At 41.6% G+C, this 23866-nt stretch overlaps 1 long non-coding RNA gene across 2 annotated transcripts in view; it reads left to right on the forward strand.

The window, feature by feature from the left end:
* Positions 1-10308: 10308 nt before the first annotated feature.
* LOC115032432 (uncharacterized) overlaps positions 10309-23866 on the forward strand; it is a 586120-nt gene continuing 572562 nt past the window's right edge. For both annotated transcript variants that reach the window (XR_015044876.1, XR_015044877.1), the window contains exon 1: positions 10309-10401. This is a non-coding gene — a long non-coding RNA (uncharacterized LOC115032432). The remainder of the gene's footprint in view (positions 10402-23866) is intronic.

A 23866-nucleotide genomic window follows, 5' to 3' on the forward strand; every position in this document is an offset into this window, starting at 1 on the left:
CAGCAGTCACCAGCTGTCTATTCCTCAGAATGAGGTGAGGTCTGGTACGCACCTCTTTTCTCTATACTGAGAGTTCATGAGTGCAGTGGTCCTGTAATGTCCCAAGCACAGTGCTTTGCGCTAGTCCTTCCGCACCTTTGCCTATTATGATTTAGTGCCTTGTAGTAATGGAATGTGATAGAGGTGTCTCATTAGTTTAGCAAGCTGGAACATCCCACCGTTTTTAATTCTAAAGTGATGACTTAGGTCTAGTCCCTAGTATAGCGGTTAGCTCACTAACATAAGGATAGTACAGGTGAGATTCTTGTTCTATGAAGCTCTGTCACCGTTTCCTGTCCTTCCCTCTATCTGCCTGCAAGTTCTGAGCCCATCTTCATGTCTTAAAATGGGAGAGAATTGTCATCAATGCTGTGTAACAGATGAGCCTAAAACTTGGTTATCTGAAACAGTGATTTGTTGTCAGTGTTCCATGAGTTCACTCTACATCATGTAGTGGCACCTGGGAACTCTCCTGCCTCTGCACTCAGCCCTCTGCTGGGCTGCAATGTCTTGGTTCTCCTTCTCATGGTCCCTTTCTCTAGCATGTTTGTTTGGATTTGGCAGCAGGGTTCCAAGAGGACAAAACCCCATAGAGAGTTGCCTATCAAATTTCTGGTTGCATCACATTTCCTAGAGGTCTGAATAATTTCCACAAGCAGACAACTTAGGAGGACCACTTAGGAGGACTGTGAAAAAGGTGTGATCAGTTGTGATAGTCTAAGTTCCTAACAGGAAAATCTAGCTCTATAACTGTTCCAAAGGTTTTCAACATATGTCCAGTGAATGTGTGGTGTGCAATTGACATCTTATTAACTGTAGAGACTGTTCTTTCCTCAGAAGGATGGAAAAATGCATGTGACTAATATTATGTTGTGAAGGAGACTTACGAGTTTGGAATGGGCTTCTTAATTTATTTGTTTTCTTTCAACTTCCAAAAGAGACCTTGGTTCAGAGGCAGTGATACAGGAAATCAACTTTAGAGTAGACAGGAAATATGGCGCCAATGCAATAAATAAATAAATAAATAAATAAATAAATAAATAAATAAATAAAATGCCCTTCCAGGTGGAGCCAGCTCCAGACCACCTAGGGCAGAAGACAGTCCCACGATCCCCAGAGGACTCTCCACGCCACAGGAGCCCTATCATGCCCAGTATCTTAGGATCACTGGTGAGTGGAACACAACATCTGTTCCAATCCAATTGTGATAGCCCTGTGACAGCAGGAGCAAGGACACAGGCACCCTGCCTGACCAGTGGCTCGGGTTCCTTCTGATCAGTACTGGTATACCTTGGTTTCGAACATACCAGACAGCCCCATGGACCTCAGAGGAGACACCATTTCCAGGTGCTGTAACATGCCCAGGATCTTAGGATTCCAGGATACCAGGATTCTAGAAGCTTTGTCGCACCAGGATCTCAGGGTCTCAGAGGAAGCTTGACTCCCAAGAACTCTGACACACCCAGAATCTCAGGTTCACAGGATCCCAGAATCCAGTATCACAGAGAAAGCTGGACTCTGAGGAGTCCTGAATCAACCAGGATTATAGGAAGGACAGGCTCCAATCAGATATATTGAGAGCAGCAAGCACTTGAGATAATCAGATGACAGGAGGCAAGCATAAAAACAGAAGCTGTGGGAAGCCACATGTGCCAATGCAGGGTGGCGCTGGCTACTGCTGGCCACCACGCATACACAGGCAGTAAATTTTTTTTTTGCCAAATGAGGTTTTGAGAATTAACCAATCAGATGAGAGACAAGTTACCCAATCAGATGAGAGAGAAGTTAACCAATCAGATGAGAGAGAAGTTAACCAATCAGATGTGAGACATGCAAATGAGGTGGTAAGCATAACCCATGCATAACCATTCTGGGTGTGAGACACGCCTCTCCTAGGCCTATATAAGCAGCACCAGTTCTGGGCTTGGGGTCTCTTCGCCTCTGCAATCAAGCTCTCCCAATAAACCTGTGCAGAAGGATCCTGTTGCAGCATTGTTCTTGCTGGCGAGTTGGGCGCACGAAAGAAGAAGCAACAGAAACCAAGATTACTTGACATCATCAGAACCAAACTCTTCCACAATAGTAAGGCTTAGATACACCATCACACCAAAAAAGCAAGATATGAACCTAAAGTCACTTCTCATTATGATGATGGAAGACTTTAAGAAGGAAATAACTCCTTTAAAGAAATATAGGAGCACAGGTAAACAGCTAGAAGCCCTTAAAGAGGAAACACAAAAATCCCTTAAAGAGTCACAGGAAAACACTACCAAACCGGTGAAAGAATTGAACAAAACCATCCAAGATCAAAAAAATGGAAGTAGAAACAATAAAGAAAACCCAAAAGGAGACAACTATGGTGATAGAAATCCTAGGAAAGAAATCAGGAACCATAGATGCAAGCATGAACAAAAGAATACAAGAGATGGAAGAGAGAATCTCAGGTGCGAAGATTCCATAGAAAACATGGACACAACAATCAAAGAAATGCAAAATGCAAAAAGATCCTAACTCAAAACATCCAGGAAATCCAGGACACAAAGGGAAGACCAAACCTATGGATAATAGGAGTATAAGAAAATGAAGATTTTCAAATTAAAGTGCCAGTAAATATATTCAACAAAATTATAGAAGAAAACTTGCCTAACCTAAAGAAAGAGATGCCCATGAACATACAAGAAGCCTACAGGACTCCAAATAGACTGGACCAGAAAATAAATTCCTCCCAACACATAATAATCAGAACAACAAATGCACTAAATAAAGACAGAACATTAAAAGCAGTAAGGGGAAAAGGTCAATTAACATATAAAGGCAGACCTATTAGAATTACACCAGACTTCTCATCACAGCCTATGAAAGCCAGAAGATCCTGGACAGATGTTATACAGACCCTATGAGAACACAAATGCCAGACCAGGCTATTTTACACAGCAAAACTCTCAATTACCATAGATGGAGAAACCAAGGTATTCCATGACAAATCTAAATTCACACAATATCTTTCCACGAATCCAGTCCTTCAAAGGATAATAAAGGGAAAACTCCAACACGATGGTGGAAATTATCCCCTAGGAAAAGCAAGAAAGTAATCCTTCAACAAACCTAAAAGAAGAAAGCCACAAGAACAGAACCCCAACTCTAAAAACAAAAATATCAGGGAAATAATTACTTTTCCTTAATATCTCTTAATATCAATGAACTCAATTCCCAAACAAAAAGACATAGACTAACAGACTGGCTACATAAACAAGACCGAACATTTTGCTGCATACAGGAAACCCACCACAGGGAAAAAGACAGACACTACCTCAGAGTAAAAGGCTGTAAAACAATTTTCCAAGCAAACGGTCTGAAGAAACATGCTGGAGTAGCCATTCTAATATCGAATACAATTAACTTTCAACCAAAAGTTATCAAAAAAGACAAGGAGGGGCACTTCATACACATCAAAGGTAAAATCTTCTAAGATGAATTCTCAATTCTGAATATCTATGCTCCAAATGCAAGGGCATCCACATTCATTAAAGAAACTTTAGTAAAGCTCAAAGTACACATTGCACCTCACACAATAATAGTGGGAGACTTCAACACCCCACTCTCATCAATGGACAGATCCTAGAAACAGAAACTAAACAGAGATACAGTAAAACTAACAGAAGTTATGAAAGAAATGGATTTAACAGATATCTACAGAACATTTTATCTTAAAACAAAAGGATATACCTTCTTCTCAGCACCTCATGGTACCTCCTCCAAAATTGACCACATAACCTGTCACGAAACATGCCTCAACAGATACAAAAATATTGAAATTATCCCATGCATCCTATCAGATCACCATGGACTAAGGCTGATCTTCAATAACAACATAAATAATAGAAAGTCAAAACAACACTCTACACAATGAAGAGTGTTCAAGGAAGAAATAAAGAAAGAAATTAAAGACTTTTTAGAGTTTAATGAAAATGAAGCCACAACATATCCAAACTTATGGGACACAATGAAAGAATTCCTAAGAAGAAAATTCATAGCTCTGAGTGTCTCCAAAGAGAAACTAGAGAGAGCACACACTACCAGCTTGACAGCACACCTAAAAGCTCTAAAACAAAAGGAATCAAATTGACCCAAGAAGAGTAGATGGCAGGAAATAATCAAACTCAGGGCTGAAATCAACTAAATGGAAACGAACAGAACTATTCAAAAATTAACCAACCAGGAGCTGGTTCTTTGAGAAAAATCAACAAGATAGATAAACCTTTAGCCAGACTAACTAGACGGCACTGGGACAGTATCCTAATTAACAAAATCAGAAATGAAAACGGAGCCATAACAACAGAACCTGAGGAAATCCAAAACATCATCATATTCTACTACAAAAGGCTATACTCAACAAAACTGGAAAACCTGGATGAACTGGACAATTTTCTAGACAGATACCAGGTACCAAAGTAAATCAGGATCAGATTAATGATCTTAACAGTCCCATATCCCCTAAAGAAATAGAAGCAGCAGGCCTGGCAGCGCACACCTTTAATCCCAGCACTTGCGAGGCAGAGATAGGCGAATTTCTGAGTTTGAGGCCAGCCTGGTCTACAGAGTGAGTTCCAGGACAGCCAGGGCTATACAGAGAAACCCTGTCTAGAAAACAAAAACAAAAACAAAAAAAACAAAAGAAAGAGAGAAAGAAAGAAAGAAAGAAAGAAAGAAAGAAAGAAAGAAAGAAAGAAAGAAAGAAAGAAAGAAGTAGAAGCAGTCATTAATAGTTTTCCAACCAAAAACAGCCCAGGATCAGATGGTTTCAGTGCAGAGTTCTATCAGACCTTCAAAGAAGACCTAGTTCCAATTCTCCTCAAACTATTTCACAAAATAGAAACAGATGGTACTTTACCCAATTCATTCTATGAAGCAATAATTACTCTGATACATAAACCACTCAAAGACCCAACAAAGGAAGAAAACTTCAGACCAATTTCCCTTATGAATATCCATGCAAAAATAGTCAATAGAATTTGTGCAAACAGAATCCAAAAATACATCAAAATGATCATCCATCATGATCAAGTAGGCTTCATCCCAGAGATGCAGGGATGGTTTAATATATGGAAATCCATCAACGTAATCCACTATATAAACAAACTCAAAGACAAAAACCACATGATCATCTTGTTAGATGCTGAGAAAGCATTTGACAATGTCTAACACCCATTCATGATAAAAGTTTGGGAAAGTTCAGGAATTTTAAGGCCTATACCTAAGCATAATAAAAGCAATATACAGCAAACCAGTAGCCAACATCAAACTAAATGGAGAGAAACTTGAAGCAATCCACTAAAATCAGGGACTAGACAAGGCAGCCCACTCTCCCCTTCTTATTCATTATTGTACTTGAAATCTTAGCCAGAGCAATTAGACAACAAAAGAAGGTAAAGGGGATACAAATTGGAAAAAAAATTACTATTTGCAGATGACATGTTAATATATATTAGTGACCCTAAAAATTCCACCAGAGAACTCCTAAACCTGATAAACAGCTTTAGTGCAGTAGCTGGATATAAAATTAACTCTAACAAATCAGTGGCCTTTTCTCTACACAAAGGATAAACAGGCTGAGAAAGAAATTAGGGAAACAACACCCTTCACAATAGTCACAAATAATGTAAAATACCCTGGTGTGATTCTAACTAAGGAAGTGAAAGATCTATATGATAAGAACTTCAAGCCTCTGAAGAAAGAAATCGAAGAAAATCTCAGAAGATGAAAAGATCTCCCATGCTCATGGATTTGGCAGGATTAATATAGTCAAAATGGATATCTTGCTGAAAGCAATCTACAGATTCACTGCAATACCCATCAAATTACCAACTCAATTCTTCACAGAGTTAGAAAGAGCAATTTGGAAATTCATCTGGAATAATAAAAAACATAGGATAGTAAAAACTATTGTCAACAATAAAAGAACCTCTGGGGGAATCACCATGCCTGACCTCAAGCTGTACCACAGAGCAACTGTGATAAAAACTGCATGGTACTGGTACAGAGACAGACAGGTAGATCAATGGAATAGAATTGAAGACCCAGAAATGAACGCACACACCTATGGTCACTTGATATTTGACAAGGGACCTAAACCATCCAGTGGAAAAAAGACAGCATTTCCAACAAATGGTGCTGGCACAACTGGCGGTTATCATGTAGAAGAATTCGAATTGATCCATTCTTATCTCCTTGTACTAAGCTCAAGTCTAAGTGGATCAAGGAACTCCACATAAAACCAGAGACTCTGAAACTTATAGAGGAGAAAGCTGGGAAAAACCTCGAAGATATGGGCACAGGATAAAAATTCCTAAACAGAACAGTAATGGCTGGTCCAGTAAGATCAAGAGTCTACAAATGGGACCTAATAAAATTGCAAAGCTTCTATAAGGCAAAAGACACTGTCAATAAGACAAAAAGGCCAGGGACAGGATTTTTCCAATCCTAAATCTGATAGGGGACTAATATCCAATATATATAAAGAACTCAAAAAGTTGGTCTCCAGAAAATCAAATAATCCTATTAAAAATGGGGTACAGAGCTAAGCAAGGAATTCTCAACTGAGGAATACTGAATGGCTGAGAAGCACCTGAAAAATGTTCAACATCCTTAGTCAAAAGGGAAATGCAAATCAAAGCAACCCTGAGATTCCACCTCATACCAGTCAGAATTGCTAAGATCAAAAATTCAGGTAGCAGCAGGTGCTGGCAAGGATGTGGTGAAAGAGAAACATGCTTCCATTGCTGGTGGGATTGCAAGCTTGTACAACCACTCTAGAAATCAGTTTGGCGGTTCTTCAGAAAATTGGACATAGTACTACTGGAAGATCCAGCAATACCTGTCCTGCGCATATACCCAGAAGATGTTCCAATTTGTAATAAGGACACATGCTCCACTATGGTCATAGCAGCCTTATTTATAATAGTCAGAAGCTGGAAAGAACCCAGATGTCCCTCAACAGCGGAATGGATACAGAAAATGTGGTACATTTACACAATGGAGTACTACTCAGCTATTAAAAACAATGAATTTATGAAATTTTTAGGCGAATGCATGGATCTGGAGAATATCATCCTTACTGAAATAATCCAAGCACAAAAGAACACCTATGATATGCACTCACTGATATATAGATATTAGCCCAGAAACTTAGAATACCCAATATACAATTTGCAAAACACAAGCAACTCAAGAAGGAAGACCAAAGTGTAGATGCTTAGTTCCTTCTTAGAATGGGGAACAAAATACCCATGGAAGGAGTTACAGAGACAAAGTTTGAAGCAGCGCATGAAGGAAGTAACATCTAGAGACTGTCTCACCTGGGGATCCATTCCATAAACAACCACCAAACCTAGACACTAGGCAGATGACAAGAGCCTGCTGACAGGAGCCTGTTATAGCTGTCTCCTGTGAGGCTCTGCCAGTGCCTGACAAATACAGAAGTGGATGCTCACAGTCATTCTTTGGATGGAGCACAAGGTCCCCAATGAAGGAGCTAGAGAAAGTACCAAAGGAGCTGAAGGGGTCTGTAGCCCCATAGGAGGAACATCAGTATGAACTAACCAGTACCCCCTGAGCTCCTTTGAACTATACCACTAATCAAAGAAAACACATGATTATCCCGAGCTTTTGTCCCCGCCGGCAAGAACACACTCAGGACAACTGGAATCTTCTGCTGCAAAGCTTTATTGCTTACTTCTCAGGAAGACCCCGACCCCAGAAAATGGAGTCGCTTATATAGCCCTCAGCCATGACGTTTCAGCACCTGATGTGGTGTGACAGCTCCTGATTCGTTGCTCGCCCATCACCCCACTATTACACCCCAAGAATGGGCAGTGACTAGGAGTGAGTTCACTCTCGCACTTGCGCACAAGGCTTGTTTACTAGTTAGGCACAGGGGAGGCCAGCGCCATCTTATAATGGCGATTGCTCATGGCATGCACGGCTCTCCACAGCAATTGCTCACGGCATGGCTCTCCACACATGATGGAACTTGTGGCTCTAGCTATTTATGGAGCAGAGGATGGCCTAGTAGGTCATCAATGGGAGGAGAGGTCATTGGTTCTGTGAAGGCTCTATGCCCCAGTGTAGGGGAATGCCAGGACCAGGAATGGGATTTGGTGGGTTATGGAGCAGGGGGAGGGGTGAGGGTATAGAGAATTTTCAGAGTGAAACTAGGAAAGGGAATAAATTTGAAATGTAATAAAGAAAATATCTAAAATAAATAAATTAATTTTTAAAAATGCTGTATTAGGTAAAGTTCCTAGCATGATGAACCAGTAATTCTCTACATACTGTCAGTCATTGGATAAATCAATACAATATTTTCATCTAATTTCTAAAATCATGATGCTTTAAGATCAACCTTTGTAAATAGAAACCCTTCCATGTATATAATGCATTACTGATATTAAGAATTCTGAGATTCAAGTATTTTGCATATGACACTGTCTTAGGGTTTCTATTCCTGCGCAAACATCATGACCAAGAAACAAGTTGGGGAGGAAAGAGTTTATTCAGCTTACATTTCCACATTGCTGTTCATCACCAAAGGATGCAGGACTGGAACTCAAGCAGGTCAGGAAGCAGGAGCTGATACATAGGCCATGGAGCGATCTTCCTTACGGGCTGGCTTCCCCTGGCTTGCTCAGCCTGCTCTCTTAGAGAACCAAGACTACCAGCACAGAGATGGCCCCACCTACAAGGGGCCTTTGCCCCTTGATCACTAATTGAGAAAATGCCTTACAGCTGGATCTCATGGAGGTATTTTCCCAACTGAAGCTCCTTTCTCTGTGATAACCCCAGCTTGTGTCAAGTTGACACACACACAGTACAGAAGCCAAGAGGAGAAACTTCCTTGGGGAAGGGTAAGTGAGCATATGTTTCATAAAGTTAGATTTAAGGTAGAATTTGGGGAAACACTAAAAACTGTGGTGAGATTGGTAACAACTATCACATGTAGGGGAAAATGATTCCAACTTCGGATGAATCTTTCTGAAAGAATGGATTAACATAATGTGTACTTGGGGTCTTTTTCCTTTCTTGACAATATGATTTCATCTACTTCTAGTCCAAATGCTTACCCGCCTATTAACTGATCATAGGGTTAGGACTTGGAAAGCAACTAACCAAGTAAGCATTATTTGTTTGTCTTGATTGGATACGGCGATTGTCCCCATATCATCTGTATGTTATCTGTAAATGTCTGATCCAAACTTATGGGTGACATTACTCTATTTTTGAGTCCTCTATAGAAAAAAAAAAAGAAACATGGGTAAGGCAGTAACTTCTTGTAATGAGACTAATACAAGAATAACATAAAAGGTGGATTTTACAGCAAGATATGGGTAATTTTCAACTGTCCTTAATGAAGAATTCGAACACTGAAAGGTTTTGGTCTCAACATTGTAGTATGGATAGAAGTGAGAATGGAAGACTAGCCTTTTCAATGAGGCCATAAGCCTAGACATAAATTTATTTCAGATTCCCCAAATCACATCACTCTAAGCCAACTAATATCTGTATTAACTACAGTCAAAACTAGTATTCAACGCACACTTAACCAGATATGGAACAGGGGCTTAAGTTTTTCTTCCCATACTAACATATGTTCCTAAAGTTTTAAGCTCATTCTATACTTGGACAATAGTGTCCCAGGCACTAGTACTTTTAGAAATGGCAAGCTGAGCCCTCAAACTCCTGTGGGACTTCCCATGGTCTAGTTTGAATTGTTGTTTTGTTTGTTTGTTTGTTTGTTTGTTTTGGTGGATTTGAAGTAGCTCCAGAAGGTCACCTGGAGTGACCATATGCCCCTTGGTTCAGCAGTCCTTCCATAGCCGGACAGGACTTATATTTGAGGTTTTCGAAGTAAACGTAGATAGTTTCTGTGGAGTCCACATGTGCCAGAGAACTTGGGTGGCTGAGAATTTGGCGGGAAGAAAGGGGTGAGCAGAGGTGCATGTTCTGGCACTTTCCACGAAGGCTACTCTCCTACGTGGGGGAGGGTGAGACGCACCCACCCCCACCCCCAGCAAGTACACCTCAGCCGAGATTTGGGGATCGCCTCACCTGTATTTAAAAACCCACCACCGCATTCCCCGCACCGTGCACCCGCAACTTCGCCTTCCACAGCTAGCCGCAGCCCAGCCGAACAGACCGAGGGGGAAAGACAGACAAATCGGCGCGAGCGAGCGCGGGGACCGGGCAGCGGGGAGCGCGAGCGCGGGACGAGCGCGGGTTCAATTAGCGAAACAAAGCAATCATGGCGGAGCGAGCACACCGGGCTGCGCGCCCCGAGGACTCGGCGACCGCCCCGCGCCCTGGCCGGTAAGTGACGCGGCGCCACGCGGCCTCCGCGCTCGCTCCCGCCGCCCGCGCCCCCGCGCCGCCCCCGCCTCCGCCCCGCGCAGCTGGCGCCGCCGCCGCGAGGCCCTGCGACCGCGGGCGCCCTGGGCCCTCCGCCTCCGCAGGGGCTCGCCTGCCCCCGCCGTTCCGCCGTCCCCGCCGCCCCGAGCTGTGGCCCGGAGCCCGCTGACCGCCGCTGTACGCGCAGGGTGCCTGCACCCCTCGGCTCGCCGCCCCCACTGCGGCCTCCCTCTGGCCTGATCCCCGCCTCCCGTCTCTAATCTGGCCCCCTCGCTTCCCCTATTTCCCTCGCGTCCCCCAAACTGGCCTCGGGCCTGAGTGGGTGCAAGCAGTCACCGCCCACTGACCAACCAAGGAAGGACTCAGCACCCTCGCCTCTGTGACCCCAGGGTTCACTTTTCCAACCAAGGGACATAGCTCTTGCACCTGCCCAGGCTCTTAGGCTAGTGTCTTTGTGAGGAGGTTGGTGCAGCCTTTTTAGAAGATAGGAAAACAAAGGCGACAGGTAGGGGAACATACAAGGCACTGTCATCAACAACGGAGAGGCTCTCTGTTCTCAGAAAAGAGGGTTTTCTTTAAGGAATCCTTCAAGCACTGTGCGTATAGCTGACATATCTCCTGTTTAGAGATAAAAAGCAATCCTTGGGTCCGTCAAGCTCTCAATTTTCCTGTCCACAGACCCCATTTAATGTTTAGTTGGTCCAGTTGTTTGCCTTTTTCCTTTTACTTGTTCAGCCTTTTCGGGACCTTAGTTAATCCTGTGCCTATCTCTGTCCTGTTTGGGGGAGAAATGACAGCAGATGGTGTCTGCTGGGCAGAGAAGGGCATCTGTTTGCTTCTATGTGTCTTTTGAGTCTGACATCTCACTGCTGACAGGTTACTCTGCAGATTATGGAGCAGTGAATTGCTTTATCATCCAGAAAGAAAATGCTGATGACATTAAAATAGTCTTGTATTGTTATTGCAATTGCATATTTTTTTAAACAAATAAGATCCAATGGAATTAATCATTTATTTTTGCTGGGGATTGAACCCAGGGCCTTGTGCATACTACTCAAGTGCCCGTCCACCCCTGAGCTATACTCCAAGCCATAAAGTGTCTAATCATAATTTTTATTACACTTCTTGCTGGCCCATCTGGAATAAGGCACAGCCTTATTTTCCCCCCTTTTCTCTTGAAGGTGGCAAAAATTCTAATTGATACTCATTTAATAGATTAACTTGCAAAGCCATATAAAGGTTGAACAAAGCAACCATGCATGCTTCAGCCCAAGTCAGTTCTTCTTTGATAAAGCAAGAACTACTTCCCAATGGTTCATTGACACTTAGTCCTTCACCTTACAGTGTTGCTTCTCAGCTCCTTTTATTGGGGGGGGGGGGAGGTGTCTGGAGGGTGGCAATGGAAATTTCCAAAACTAAGATTTACTTTCTCAATGGGACAGGAACTGACCGGTGACAAACCCTAGTTAACTCAGCCCAGGACTTGCTGGAGATGGCAGCTCAGTGAAGACTGTTCATGTTTATTTTTCACAGTTGTGTGGACATAAGAAAAACAAAGCTGGTGCTTTATCCGGAGCTACTACCAGATCCTTCCCACACTAGTTAGCTCGAGATTCCATTACTCAGGAGCCCTGAACTCCTTCTCACAAATGGATTTTATGTTGACTTCCTGCTCATACCGTGTCAGAGATCATCAACCTGGGAAGAAGTGCTTTGGCTTCTAAAGTGATGTTAGTGGAGGCAAAAAGATCAGCCTTGGGATTATAGATCTTGCTGACCCATTAAGGGTCAGTAAATTAGTAGACTACTTGAGTTGACACTTCTGATCTCAACTTAATGGGTTGATTAACTTATGACTCTATCTTCATTATGGGCTATTAGCACATTGCTAAACTGGATCTTGGACTTAAGAACTGTTTTTAAGTTTATGTTTTTGCTCTCAAGGTTAATCAATATTCATTATGGTTTTAGTTTTTTATTTTTTTTTAACCAAAAGGTTAGCTAGATCCTTCTATAAAAAAAGATATTCAATACATTTATGAGTTGAGGTTGCAAAACTGTCTGGCTAAGGAATTTACAACATGCAAAAGGATACACAATAAGAGGTGGCATCATAAAGAGGAAATACACACGACATGCACATGTTAAGGGCTTCTTGCTCATCATCAGCACCTCCACCCTCTTATCTTTCTGTGTGCCTTTCTCTTATAGTCACAGTAAATCATGACATTCAGACCTCCATTGAAGGCTTATGGGGCTGCCAGCTAGGAACAGAGAAAACCTAGGCTTTGCCTCAAGATGCTTTGTGAGGAATATTTTTTTTTTTTTTTTTTGTGATCGGCATATCTTAGAATCAGTCTGTAGACTACACTATTAAATCTATAGAGTATATTTTTTTCCTGCCTTTCTTGAACTTTGTAACACATCCCAAGGTCATTGTAATCCTGGTGATTTGGGAATCATCAGTAATCATTCTGTAATCTCACCAGTTGACAATTCATATATTAGTCATGCTGGAGAAATCACTAGAGAAAGTTAAAGTTTATCCACTCAGCCACACAATTAATTGAGAGGTATGTACAGTGTTTTAGGTGGAACTTCACTGGAACTGAGTCAGTTGGCTGGCAGGTATTAATGCAAACAAAGATATACTCAAACCAAAGAATTGTTAGGCTTCCATAAAAAAGCTCTGTGAGACACTGGCTCACTGCTTAGCTTGAAATTCATAGCCCTCCTTTGGGGGCCTAGAAAACTGAGTTCCTTCTGAAGCCATGTATATACCTCTTTACCTATCACATGATTATGTGGGTACAGTTTGCAAGTTTCTCTAACTTGAAGAGAATTAGTAGACTTTTTTATCGTTAAAACCAAGACTAAGTATAAGTAGTATGATCAAAAGCCAAGGAATGGTGTTCTAGATCATGGATGGTGTTCCAGGTCATGGATGGTGTTCCAGGTCATGGATGATGCTCCAGGTCATGGATGGTGGTCCAGGTCATGGATGGTGCTCCAGGTCATGGATGGTGTTCCAGGTCATGGATGGTGTTCCAGGTCATGGATGGTGCTCCAGGTCATGGATGGTGCTCCAGGTCATGGATGGTGCTCCAGGTCATGGATGGTGTTTCAGATTATGGAAGGCTGCTATGTTTTTCAAACACAGCCCATGGGCTGGCTGAAGGGTTAAGGGTGCAAGCCAGAATGAAGCAGAGCAAGGAAGAAGAGGATTTTCAGAACCCTGTAGTAGATCATTTTAAACAAGAATCCCTAAGGAGGATGTTATCAAAAGGTATTATAGCTGGAAGCAAACCTCAGTCACAGAACCAAGTTTTAGAGAAAACACAGTCTTAGTTAAAACAGAATAAAAATAGCATTAGCTACACTAAAAACTCCAAAGCAAATAAAATCTGTGGGAACACCTGCCTTGAAAAGCAGCCACATTTGTTAGTATTAAAAGTCTTCACCAACAGGTAATTCTCTCGAGTCATCTTCTTTAGCCGTTCAGGGAAACATGACCACACGACAGGGTCTGCCCAGTTCACCAAGCTCTCTAGTAAACAGATTATTTTTTATTACGAAGTGTTAGAACTCAAGCTGACTTGAAGTTCAATGTCCTTAGTGCTTACTTTACATTTATTTCATTTTCTTAAACCCTGCCAAAAGATGTATGTGTGGAAGTACAGCCCTTCCACAAATTATCTTGATATTTTGGGGACTTATTTTTCTTTGGGAATCTGGTGTCTGTCATCTTTGCAGAGTTAGAGGATATATTCTAAACAGACACCTCATTGAAATATCTGCTTGCCGCCCACCAGAGACAAGAACAATGCTTACTCTGCCATCTCAATGACCGAACTGGATCAGTAGTCCATAAAGCATTCTCAGACCTGTGGTATGCAAATATAAAGAGGCTACTGAAACTTTGTTGGTGACAGCATATTAAGTATATGTATTTTGTTAGGAAAGGAGAAACAAAAGCAAGGCATTTGGCAATCTGCAGGCAGAATTGAAAATATGAATTTAGCCTAATTAAAAATACAATTTTTAACTCAGCGCTGGTTTTGTGGTCAGCTCGAAGGAAGGCTGTGAAAAAGAACATGGACCTACCTGCAAAAGCAGTTACCTCTCAGTCTTCAGTCCTGCTCAACTCACTAAAAGCAGCAGTGCAAAGACTGTGGCCTGAGAACAAGACAGGGTTCAGAGGAGCAGCAGCTGCAATCATCACCGGCTCTCTGTTGCTCCTCAGAGATGAGCACGCAGCACCAGTGAGTTAGCACAGCCTCTGGTGGAGGGTTACGGTCAGCTCAGTGGTTAATAACCGAGCTGGGAGACCAAGGCCCCAGCTTTTGTCAGGCTTCTGCTCTATTACTACTAGGACACAAGCTTAGAACCAAGAAGAAGGTGAATCAGAAAGATGGCGAACTTGGAAGGTGTCAGGGAACTGTATCATGATCTTACTCCTGAATGCTAATAGAGGCAACAAACTCAACTTTGGGAGAACCCATCTCTCTCAAGGGAATAATGTCTCTACTTTTCATGATTCATAGACAGATGTGAGGCCAGCATGGTGCAAAAAGAAAAAGGCAGAACAGCAACCCAACGAAACTGTAGGATTGTACTACACAAGCATTTATAACACAGCATTCTAAATGCATACAATTTGAAAGCAACTTTATGCCCAAATGAAACTATGGATTCAGGATTTCTTATTTATTTCCAGCAAGGCACCAAAAGTGACTTTAGCTTATGTAGAACTAGCATGTCAAAGTTACTACATGAAGCCCTTGCTTGTGTTGTCAAGATTTGGTGAACTTTTAACTAGGAATATAGTTCTACAGTCTGTTTGTCATGGAGTCTCCCTTTCTAAATAAAAGTGTCTAAATATAGCTGTGGGAAAACGGAGCACTGGAAATCATTCTGAGTATGGACAATGACGTTCTACTATCTATTGGCTTGGTCCTTCTTTATACCAGCACATTTCTTTAATGAGTTCTTGTGGGCATTATGTAAAATTTAATGTAATTGATTAAATTATAGTAACTCCTTGGCTTACAAAGCAAAAGCATCAAATATTAAGCTTCTTTACCATCTCATACTTTGTTGAAAATGTAGCTTATATAAAAGAGCCTCCTTGATCCTAAGACTATCACACAGTCAAGAGTACAGGGAACTCAGTGTCTTGAACATACAAGTGAATATTGGAAAAAAAATAATCTTTTCAGTTTTTACGATTACTAGAAAAGTTTAGTTACTCATAATTTAAGAGTAATGTATATATTTCTATCACTTTATAGAAAGCTACTGCAAATGTTGTGACATAAGACAAAGCACACGTCTTCAGTTTTGTAGATTAAGACTTTTAACATCTGTTTTATTGTACTTAAAGCAAAGTATCCCTGGGATGGCAGTTGTTCCTGAGGACTGTAGGACTCAGCTTTCCAGAGATCATCCACACTTCGTGGATCCTGCTACCTGTCCTCTACCTTCAGAGCAACCAGTGTAGCAATATTGCATCTTTCTGAAAAACTCCTCCATGTCCTGCCTCCTTAAGTTCAGCCAGGAAGGACTCACTGTAATTAAAGATTTACAATATTTGATTGAGCACACTTGGATAGGTGAGGATTGTCTCTCAGCTTCATAGTCACTAACCTTAGTTAGAGTTCCAAAGTGCCATTAGCATATTGTAAGGTTGGTATATAAAGCTTCCTGTTGATGAATTATAAGGATATGGACACCTCTTGGGATCATTATTCTAGCTAATCTTGTTTGTCTCCTAATGATTCTGTTTTGGGTATCTGCAGAAGCAGAGAGTGAAACAAGAATTCCAGGGCTCAAAATTTCACTGTAACACAGACATTACTGCCAAATGAGGAACTTAGAGAGAAGTTGTATTAGCAAGTGGAACACCAAGCTTCATCCTATTGGGGAACCATAGGGAGGGCAGGGTACTGAGAGCTTAACGAAAGTGTGAAGAGCAGAACGTGACATTTGTCCTTCATATTCTTCATGTCACTGGCCCTGCACATGGGCCAACTGTGTTCCAACAGGCTGAAGACCTTAAGCAACCACCATTATGTTCATAGTAAGTAGCTTTCACTTGAAGGAGTGAACCAGAGTTCCTGTTGGGGCTGGGGGTAAGTGGATTGACTTCATCATCTCCAAGACTCAATTTATCACTGTGTTCCCCTTGCATATAGGGTTCCAGCATTTTTCTGGGTTTTCCCTTTCTAGCTCTGTGTTTCAGGTACTCTTCTGCTTCAGTCCAATGATCTCTTCTCCACTGTCTTTTGTGCTCTATTTGGCCTCAAAATATGTTTTCTTTAACACAGACTTAAGTGTCATAGAAAACAGACAATCAAAAGTCTTCCATTGATTCCCCATTAACTGTAAAAGAAAGTCATCAGCTGAGCCCTCAGGGACTTCCATTCTGGTCCCACAGACTGATTTTTGTCAGCTCTTAGTTTCTGCAGTCTGATGTGTATGCACTTTACTCCACACAGAGCAGAGCTGCACCATTTGCCTGCTGCCTTTGCTTTGTTTCCTGGCCTTCACCACTAGATCTGAGTCTGGATGCCAGGGACTCTTCACCTGGCCGGCATCAGGCTCGCCCTCGTTACTCTTTCATCTGTTGACTTTCTGTGTTCTTGCTCTTGATCATAGAGTCTCCCTTTCACGGCTAATGATCCAGTCTCTGGCATCCTTGAAGTTGTGGATGAAATCTTTCCTGCCTTTATTTAGGTTTCCATTTGCCTGTCCCAGCTGGAAGTGAGGCATCTTTCAAACTCTTCTAGCTTATAGTACTGTTTGTTCCTAATTTCATAGAACATGAGCTTAATCATCTCAGACATAGATGTGTCAACATCTTTGAAGGGAACAGAATGTCATTTTTGTCCTTTGCCTCAAATCTTGAATGCGCTCCTTGCAGCTCCTCTAGTTTTGTGTGGCTGTAGTAGTTTTGTGTGGCTGTATTTGGAAAACACAAGTCATCTGTTTTAGAGAACTGTGACCAAAGCGAACACTGTAAGGGAAAATGAATTTGTATTTTAGGGGGGCATTCTACTTCAGGGCATCTTCTTTTCACTCCTTCAATAAAGGGATGGATATAGAAAACCAACATGCTTAAACCCAAAGCTGCCTGGATAGAAGGCTGGAAGTTTCCCCAGTTCTTTTCAGAGAGGTAGTGAGAACTGAAAGACTTCTGCCTTTTCAAAACCAATGAGGTACAATTTTAAAGTATTTGGAATTTTTCATTTACACATCTTCAATTTCCAAAAGTAATTTTCAAAGACCCTAGAATAGAACTCACTTTGGAATTCCAAAATACCCAGTGGTTTCCTGATGGCTGGCTTTGGTCTTCTCCATCTAAAACAAATCTCCATTTTTATTTGGATCCAGGAGTCAAGATGATAAGGTGGACTGAGAAACTTGGAAAAGCAGCAGGGTGGTGACCTGTGCTGATGCTGGCATAGTTTTTCTCCAAGGCATAGGTATGCAGTGCACACGGTGTGGTGTGTGTGGTCTATGTTGTATGGTGTGGAATGATGTGTGTGTATGGTCTATGTTGTATGGTGTGGAATGATGTGTGTGTGTGGTCTATGTTGTAATGGTGTATGTGTGTGTGTTGTATGGTGTGGAATGGTGTGTGTCTGTGTCTGTGTTGTAGTATGGTGTGTGTGTCTTGTGTGGTTTACAGCGTGGTATAGTATGTGTGTGTGGTCTATGGTGTGATGTGGTATGTATGTGTCTGTGTGGTGTGTGGTACATGGTGTGGTATGGTTTGTGTATGTGTGGTGTGTGTGTGTGTGTTTGTGTGTGTGTATGTGATGTATGGTAGGATGTGATGTGTATGTGTTTGTGTGTGTGGTGTGTGGTATGTATGTGCAGTGTATGATGTGGTGCGATGTATGTTTGTGTGTGTTCTGGAAGTATTTGTTAGAGCCAACAACAATTTGTTGTTGTATTGTTTTCCAGATAAGAATATATTTTTCTGGAGGTATCATCATTTACTTATTTATGACCTCACTGACATTAGTCAGTTGAGTTAATCATCCACACATGATCACATGATGTTAGCAGTGTACAGTTCTCAGCTCTGGAAGTTTAGAAGAACGTCTGAACCTCACCTGCAAACATTTCAAAATAATTGGCTGTGCTATGCTGTGCTGTGCTGTGCTGTGCAAGTAATGCCAGATGACTGTAGTGAGCAGGCGCTGCTGTGCTCCCTACTGCCCTCTGTAGGCTGACAGAATATGAACATGGTGGAACTCGGAGCTTATAGATCATACAGAAATCATCTACTCTCCTCTTGCAAGCAATTTAAGAGCTGAGCAAGCAGATCCGACAGTATTAAGAGAAATGAGTCCCATCCAGACAACACGAGTTACAACTGAATTTCAGGTCTTCTGACTGCTGGACCATAGTCTTTCCTATTTAAAGTGTGGTCCTTGGACCAGTAGTGCCACTTGAGAGTTTGTTAAAAATGCCTAGTCGTGGGCTGCACTCCTGACCTCCTGGATCAGCGTCTGCTTAAACAACGTCCACAGATGAGTTGCAGTCAGACTCTTTAGAGGAGAGCTTTACCCTTGCTTTAACCGCCATGTTGGAGAACATTTCCCGAATCTCTGCATTTAGCACAGTGGCCTAGAACTAGAAATGTAATTGATGTATTTGGAATGCATTTTGGTTAAGATTTGATGTTTTAGACATATCTTTTTTTTTCTTAGACATATCTTTAAGTATTCGTTAAGTACATGGACTTGATTATACATTCTCCATGTGTTTGACATTGTGCCATGGGAAAAACATACTTGAGCACTCATTTGATACTCCCTGCTGTGACTGAAAGAGAACAGAAGCACTTTCAAGGATCTCACTATCTGGTTAAGGAAGAGGGACAATTCAGACTCATGGGAATACTATGGGGTAAAAGTCACAGCCAGAAAGAACACTGGCACATGGTGTTTGCTGTGGGAACGTGGAGCGAGATCATTGAGTTCAGACTTTGGCATGGTCTTTGGATGGTGGAGCCAAATAAAAGCAAAGTGGACCACTGACTGTACTGAGGAGTGAGAGGAGTGCTTGAGCCAGAGGTTCAGTCAAGAGAGAGCAGCTTAAGCTCACCTCATGTTGTGTCTCAAGGTAGGATGGAGACTACACTTAAGTGTGGTACCATGTGAGCCAGTAGGAGGCTGATCTTGTCCTAAGAAGAGACTTGTTCCTTCAGAAGTAAAAGAAACTATTTTTCAAACACGAGGAGAGTCCAGGCAGTACTTTGAAGTATTAATTATTGGTATATTCCATATACATTACATCCCAGAACATGATGGTCCTATCATGTTGCTCTTTGATCCTTCTCATTCTCCTCACACATCTGGCCACAGTCTAATGCTGAGACCCACAGTAACGAGCAGTCCCATGGTTCATTCCAGAGAGAGGCAGCCAATCTTGCTAACCTTCAAAGGAACATTGCTCAAGTGAGATGATGAGTCCAAGATGATGACTCTTAGCCACATGTGGCTGCCAAGAGCTCTTGAAATGTGGATTGTCAAACAGAATTGTGATCAGTGAAAGAGGACACCAGGTTTCAAAGACATATCAAAAGTGAAATTTTTATGTTAATTACTTAGTGAAATATTACTTAGGCTACATTGGGAGTTAAATGGTATATTAAAAGTAGATTCACTTTTGGCTATTTGATTGTAGCTACTGGAAGATTAATGATTATTTATACATTTAATTCACATTAGATTACTGTGGGCAGGCTATGTAAACATAAATTTACTTCCAAATAGTTACCCTTTTCTCCCACCCTGGGAATATCCTCCCAATTCCGTATGTGGCTCTAGGTAACCTAGAAGTTGTTTTGGACTTTAATGATTGTGTAAAATTGGAGTAGTCAAACAACATCTGAAGAATTTTCTTTATCTGTTAGGTTTTTTAAATTTGATGTTGTACTTAAGTAGCCTTACAGTTGTTTTGATTGCCTGGCTGTGTAGGTATGGGATGTGTGTAGCTCTTTCCCTCTGAATTGTGAAACACATGTCCTATAATAGGCGTATGTGACATACACTGGGTGGGACGGAATGTTAGGTTCTGTTTTCAGTTTGGTGTCGATGTCATAGCTATAGTTAATAAGAGCATTGTGTGAGTGCTTGTGTTTCAGGAGGAAAGGCTCCCTGGATCTGCCTCAGAGCTTTCGATATTCTGTACAGGGAACCAAATGACATGTTCAAATTAACTGTGGCCAGACACATCCACATGATATGAATATAAATGTTTGAGTCTTGTTCAAACTAAGGTTCTTGGTACCATGAAAAAGTGGCATCTTGTGCAGTAAGTCAAAGCCGCTGTATCTAACTCTTTTACTGCGACATTGCAGTACAGGGTTTGCATTACACTTAACTGTGATATTTCTTTGAGAATATGTATCTCAGCCCACTTGAAGGGAGCTTCTTCAATGGCCTAAAACTTTCAGACCATAGTTTTCAATGTTTGAAAAATCATTCTACTGTTCTATACTTTTAAAGAACTCTTATTATTTGTTTACTTATGTGATGATAGATGGTGGTAGTGGTGGTGTGTGCATGTCCTGGTGTGCTGAGGACAACTTGTAGGAATAGACTCCTTCTTCCATGTGGCTCCTTGGGATCAACTGAGATTATTAGACATGGAATGCAAGTGCATTTACCCGGTGGGCCACCCTGCTGGACCTAATCCCACAGTTTCACTGGCAGTACTGAGGTGGTTGATTGGGAAGACTTTGAGACTGACTATAAGCTGTTTGTTTTGCTAGTAGTAGACCGTTTTCATGTTTCATCAGTTAGTAAGCAAAAGCAGTCTGGTGCACAAGAAGCAGGCATGGAGGTCCAGGCCCTCACCTTCATGTTTCTTCACAAATTGATTCTCGATCGATTTGTATCAATTAAGTCATGGAACAGCCAACTTGCCACCTCACCATATATCTGTCTAGTTTGCTTCCCCTGCAGACCGCACATTAATAGGCTATTTGGGGGCACTTCCAAGTGTTTGCCCTTTCTACTCTTCACTTGGCCTATGGCCCTTTAACCAACTGCTGGGCTCTGCCTCAATTCCCTGTGTTATGTCTTTTCTCAAACAATAGTTCTTTGGCTTTCAGGAGTTTTAAGTAATCTATTGTGATCTTTAGTGTTGGGCTTGCCTTAAAAATGAAGACTTCTTAATTCATAAAGAGAGGGTAAGTTCATGTAATCCAAGTACTTTTTAGTTTTGCCTGTTGCCCTCAGTGCTAACTGGATGAGCCAAACGGATATCCTGCAGCCTATTCCTGCATGTGGAAACCAACTGAAATGTCAAACACACAAACACACACACACACACACACACACAATGTTAGCTATGTGTTTTGGGCTGACAAGTCTGTTGCGGAATAAAACAACACTTAACACTTTGCCAGGCAGTCAAATGACCTTTCATGGGTGTTGCCTAAGACCATCAGAAAACACAGATATTTACATTATAATTCATAACAGGAACAAAATTACAGTTGTGAAGTAACAACAAAAATAATTGTAGGGTTGGGTTCACACACAAGATGGGGAACTGTATTAATAGGGCACATCATTAGGAAGGATGAGGAACGCTGAGCTTGAAAGGATAGGAGAGAGTTAACTAAAGTTTCAGCATGTTGTGAAGGGGCATTAAACTGTCCCATGCAAGTTAATCCACTAGAAAACAGATCCATTAAAAGATGTAGAATGTTTGTGGCTTCTCTCTCTCTGGCTTCTTTCAACTTGCCACTTGCTTGTGACGTTAAAAAAGTAATAAAATTATTAGTGGTTGTAGAGTAGTTGGAGTACCACTTCCAAGAGCATAAGAGGCTTTGTTCCTAGGCATGGCAATTTGTGGTACATTAATTACAATTAAAGTGAACTAAGTTCCGAAGAGTCGTTGCTGTGCAGACAAAGAGAAAATCAGTCAGGTAAAAACAAGCATAACTCGTGGCAGCTGGGACTACAGTTCAGGTGTCCAGGTGCTTGGCTGGCATTCACAAACCCTGGTCTCCATCCCCACAGTCACACAAATGGGCTGTGCTGGTGCAGCACTTAATCCCAGCTGTGAGAACCAGAGGCAGAAGGATTAGAAGTTCAAGTTTATCACTGACTCATTAGCAAGTTTGAAGTAATTTTGGGATATATAAGACCCCGTCTCAAAAATTAATTCATTAATCCTTGAAACTTGTAATTATCATGGAATTGAATTTCATAGAGGTTCTAGATATTTTTAAAAACTGAATTCTTGGTACATTTAACAAATTCAATGTATTTCCCATTTATTATTTGGTAAATTGACCATTTCATGAATGGTTTCATGCTCTGAATAGAGCTGATGAATCAGATACATCTTTAGAGAGCTTATAGGACCATGTCCTTTAATCCTATGCCCAGTACGTAGTCTAGCACCTCACACAGCTTTGAGGATGCTGTCTTCTTTTGCAGGAGTGAGGGCTCACCCAAAACTAGACTTTGAGTCAGTTCTCTACGAAATCAGGTCAGTTTTCTGGACTTTTATCTTCTCAGATCAAAGGAAAAGGACTTTGACTGAATGCTGAGCTCCTCTTCCATCCATAGAATTCTATGGTGCCAAATCCAATGCAAGCTGTCGTCTCTAGGCATGGACAGAATGCAGGGGTTAAAGTTACTGAGTCGCTCATGCTGAGTAGGATCATTCTCGCCAAGGTGTTTGCTTGGACCTTTCTGCCTGAGCAATGGTGTGGGAAGGGGAGAAGGAGGGACTTAAGTATCTGGGTATCTCTGGGTGGCTCTGAGCTTCAACCACGAGTTCTGCTGTCAGCTCACTGCCAAGAACATCCTGCTATTGATGCCACTGGCACATGGGCATGTGCTAGAGTGCCCAAAGCTGGATTGGGTGTAGGCTGAAATGTTCCCAAGTGTGAGTTATCTGCTGGTTCCTGCCTGCTTCCATCCATCCCATGCCGAACTTTTTGTTACTTATCAATATTAATCATTTACTTGCCATCCTCAAATAGGCTGCTTTTATCAAAAGGAGGTGGGCATACACTCAGTGTATTACAGCCCCCAAATATTTCTGTGCAGAGAAGGCCTTTATTCTGTCTGGAGTATATCTTACTTGTGAATTCAAATTAGTTAGAATAATAAATAACTTAAAAAAAAGAAAAAGAACAACCCAAAAAGCCTGTGTGAAAATAGCTACAGCCTAATTTAAAATGCTATAGAAAAAGTCCAATCTTTCATTTTGGTACTTTATAGCATTAGAGGTCCCAAACACAGCACAGTTTCAAAACTACACTGACTAACTGTTCATCCAGTGAGGATGCTCTTCTCTAGACTGCCAGCATCTCTCTGCAAAGTATTAAGTCTCCCTACCTTCAGAAGTTCTAAGCACAGTAAAAAGCCCACACTTTCTTTAAATT

Source organism: Mus caroli, unplaced genomic scaffold, assembly GCF_978045245.1.
Source record: "Mus caroli unplaced genomic scaffold, Mus_caroli_1 scaffold_13, whole genome shotgun sequence".
NCBI classification, from domain to species: Eukaryota; Metazoa; Chordata; class Mammalia; order Rodentia; family Muridae; genus Mus; species Mus caroli.